Source organism: Rhagoletis zephyria, unplaced genomic scaffold (genome assembly GCF_001687245.7).
Source record: "Rhagoletis zephyria isolate East Lansing unplaced genomic scaffold, Rhagoletis_zephyria_1.1 Rzeph_scaffold_00100, whole genome shotgun sequence".
In the NCBI taxonomy this organism is placed as follows: Eukaryota; Metazoa; Arthropoda; class Insecta; order Diptera; family Tephritidae; genus Rhagoletis; species Rhagoletis zephyria.
Genome location: NW_016157184.1, coordinates 472,479 through 476,832, shown reverse-complemented (window position 1 = coordinate 476,832; position 4,354 = coordinate 472,479). Strand labels below are relative to the sequence as shown.

Genomic DNA, 4,354 nt, shown 5'->3' with positions numbered 1-4,354 from the left:
AGCAAACTATGCAACCTTCGCAGCTGGCGCTTGTGGTCGTCCTATTGCACGCCAGCTGGCTTTTTTCTTACCTGTAGCCTATAGTGTCCTCCGTCTAACAAAATCCAAAATGCCTACGGAAATTCGTTACGCCACGTGACCACCAGTCGAACACAACACCACCAACCAATCGGATCACTCCGCTGTCTGCTATTTCCTTTCCACACATCAAGCGATTGGGCCGACCGCACCACCGCTGCAACCAACAGCAACGTCCGTACATTGGCCGTGACGTATACGCACCAAACCCGTTTGGCGAATCAAACGAAAACGCTCCTGCTATAGGCAAACCAATGCAGCGAATTGTATACAAACGTACAACTAAACGCAGGTACACACACGACGACGAATAATGTGACGAGTGCAAAGCCAACTTGAGAACAGTGTGATAATAAAGTAAATGCGCGGCAGTTGCAGTTAGTACGCACAAAACAATCAAAGAATAAATAAACGGACGCACGTCCCGCGCTGTATTATCAGAAACAAATGTGAGTGTAAAATGCGTGCGTGCGGCGAGACTCGAACGTAGCCATGTATGTACATACATACAGATGTAAGTTCGTATAAAGCTGAGGCCAGCGAAACCAACAACTAACTGGCCCTTTGTTAATGAATTTTGGCACATTTGTCAAATACCGCGCGATTTGAATATGTCAATGGAGTACTGCGTCGGCCGCATGTAAAAAGCCAACGTCGAGAGTGACGCGCGTGTACATACATATATACATACATAAATACGAAGTATGTTGTTTTTGTAAGACAATCCAAGCAAAAAACGCGTAACAATCTCGTTGCGGTGAATGTCGTTTGCAACTGATGTGTTTTAAAAAATGCATTTAATTCATATTACCAATACATAATTTAAAGTGGAAAAGTGTGTTGTGGCATAATTAATGCGATAAAAAAATACCTACCAGCTAATGAAGAATACATAGTTACGGTGATAACAACGGTAAAACAAATGGAAAAAATGCATGTAAACATATAGTTAAATTCGAATTGTCACACTAGTGCTAAAAGTGAAAGCTTAGAAAAATCTATCTATGTATTTAAAAGGGTGCTAGTCAGGGCCGAGCTTAACTCTAGCTTATTCGCCCGGGACGAATAGTGCATTGGCGTCCTTTTATATATATAGTAGGTATACAAAAATCCCGTGTCACTGTGTTCGTTTGCGCTAATCTCCGAAACCGCTTAACCGATTCAAATGAAACTTAGTGCGTGTGTATTGTTGGGTCCAACTTAAAAGATAAGATAGTTTTGAACCCGAGAAAAATTGTTTTTTTTTTTCATCGAACTTTTCTATGCTTTTCGCAATCCCCTGTCGCTATGTTCGTTTACGCTAACCTCAAACTGCCCATATCCGAAGCGGGAGTTTTTCAAAGTTATTCGCGGCTACGCTTCTTATGTATGTTTATGTTGGGGAGAAATACGTAGGATAGCAACAAAATAATGTAGTATGTATTTATACACATAGAGCCAATTTCACAGTGCGTAGTTAACTCAGAATCAGCAGTTAATTACAGATTTTTGTACTGAAAATCTCTAGTTAACTGCCAACTCTGAGTTAACTACGCACTTTGAAATTGGCCCATAAACATGCGCAGATCAACAGCAATAAAAAATTTACCGTTTGGTCACCATCCAATGTTTTCCATTCCCCTGGCTGATGTTTGAACCGTAACCAGAGATCGTTTTTTTTTAACAACAATAACAACAATCTTTTGTCAATTTCGATAAAAAATGAAACGTAAGAAACAATATGGGTCTTCACACCGAGCTCGGTATTCGGTTTGTGTAAAATAGTGTACGTAACCGAGTTCCCGAGTACCAAGCTTCGGTGTGAAGACCCATAATATCTACGATGCATATACCTAACCTGCCTATGTATCGGTGTGTAGCAGGACAACGTCTGCCCGGGCTTACTAGTATGATAATAAAAAATGTAATGCCTGACTGCCTTCGATATAGGTACCACTTTCGCAAAACAAATTTCCATCAATATTAGATTTAAAGTTGACCGTTAACCTATCTTGCAATACAGAACAATGTCGCAATATTTCCGTCCTTTATTTTGATTTCCGTTTATGTTAAACGAAAAATTCCACGATGCATTTTGCATCTATTGAAATTTATATATATAAACATGGTGTCCAAAAGAATACTAAAAAACTAAATTTCAACCTTTTATTGGATAAAAATAGACTATGTAATTGGTCAAGAGAAGCGAATGCGCGCGTATCCTTTACATTCCGGCACGGCGCCCTTCAAAATCCGGGTCGCCCCACCCTAAATCCGACTGATCTTATTTATATGTATCTACATATGTATGTATGTATGTACATATATAGTAAAAATTGCATACTTATGTGCGTACATACAAATGTTGTTTAGCCAATGAAAAATAAAAAACGCATTTAAAAAAGGAGTTATCAACAAATAAACTACAGCACACACATTAAGTTGCGAGTTGTCGAATGTTCAGAATTAAAACCTTTTGAATTTTGAAAGTGATTTCCTTTATTTATCGGAGTTGTTGCCAACCGCCTTAAACCAACAACATATGTAATTGCTAAACGCTTAAACTTAACGGGAGGTAAAATAACTAAAGGAACGAGCAACCGTACTTTAACTTGGGCCAGGGACCAGCGTTGCCACAGACACATTTTTTTCCTACCAAAATTTCCTACCATACCAACCAAAACCTCCCAGAAATTCATTTAAGTTTTAAGAAAAATCTCGATGTCAAATTTATTAAAACATAGCTAACATAACATTTAGTAAAACTGAAACACAGCTAGTAAAATAAAAACATATTAACTACGTATAACGATTCATTTCACTGTACATATTATCAGACTTATCCAAATGTATCTCTCTTTACACATACATACATATCGTCATTAGATGCGCTTTAACCTCTTTGAAGGCGAAGAAGGACGCATAAACTTATGTTCGGGGTCAACTATTTATGTTTGCGAGTGTAACAGTATACGAATGCCCCAAAGAGTTTTTCCAGAATGATGTTGAATCCATTTTTACGCGTCTTTTTCGCAAATTTTTTCACCCGTCCTTTTTCGTCGTTAAAACACCCGAGCGTCGTTATTTGTGTCTAGTGACGATATTTTTATTATTACGTCGGAGATACTCGCGCTGCGACCTAAGAAGATATATTGTGCTAAATCCTAACTGTAACCACTCCAACCATAGGCTATTTAAGAGCTTAGCACATTGGATGATTCCTTGTTCCAAATTTTATATGGGGAAGACAATCGTTCTCCAAGGTATATCAAACTACGGTTCATGCTTCGTGGGCAGACACATAGAATATACTCTGGGATTTCCTTCATCAGCCCACAAAACCTGCAGTCCGTCTCTTCCGTCCATTTATTCAATTCAAATGGTACTTAAGTTAACGTGCAGTGCACAGTGGTTCGGATCGCAAATCTAGCTGGACGAAACTATTTAAACAAATACTCGTTGATGGATCTTTACACCACTTCTTACCTAGGGGATTTTTGAGTCGCTGATTACGAATCTGAAGTCACTTATCAAAAATTCAAAATAACGGATCCAATATGGCGGACGAAATTTAAAAAAAAATCGGTAGATTACTATGAAACTGGGTATCTGGGGGTTTTCTGGGTCGCTGATTACATATCTAAAGTCATTTACCAAAAATTCAAAATGGCGGATCCAATATGGCGAACGAAAATTTAAAAAAATCGGTAGATTTCTATGTAACTGGGTATCTGGGGATTTTCTGGGTTGCTGATTACGAATCTAAAGTCATTTACTTAATTTACTTTATTTACTTTGGAACGAGCATTTTCATCAGATATTTCTTTCAATTTACTAATCACATGATCACGGACACCTTGTTGTCTTTTAGAAGTTTCTGCAACACCAAATATCAAACAACTCACTTCATAAGATTTTATTAACCACGACTAAAATTTAAGATCACAGCAAGAAACACAAATAAATTTCAGAAAAAATTTTATAACAGCGCTTAAAGATTTGCATGCCTGCTGTATAATTTTTTAATTTCAGAAAGCAGAAAATTCGCGAGGTACTATTTTTTTTAACTCTTACATAACCAAAGGTTTTATAACTCCAAGTATTTTTCTGTTTTAACACACAACCCCGCCCCCCTCTCCCCCGTGGATCCGTCACTGATCTTATATTTATATTCAGATACATTCCTGCTAATTACTTTTGAATTTTGAGATTTGACATACCGTCACTAAAATGTAAATATCTAAGCCAATTGGTTAGACTTGGTTATCGAACTTACCCTCTGCATTTGCGAAGGTGT

At 37.8% G+C, this 4,354-nt stretch overlaps 1 protein-coding gene across 6 annotated transcripts in view; it reads left to right on the top strand.

Annotated features, from left to right (window-relative positions):
- The first annotated feature begins 423 nt into the window (after nucleotides 1–423).
- Nucleotides 424–4,354, top strand: part of ey (eyeless) — a 405,615-nt gene continuing 401,684 nt past the window's right edge. For 4 of the 6 annotated variants that reach the window (XM_017632808.1, XM_017632823.1, XM_017632838.1 and 1 more), the window contains exon 1: nucleotides 424–991. The gene's annotated coding sequence lies outside the window, so the exon portion shown is untranslated. The other 2 variants (XM_017632778.1, XM_017632793.1) reach the window with 2 other exon arrangements.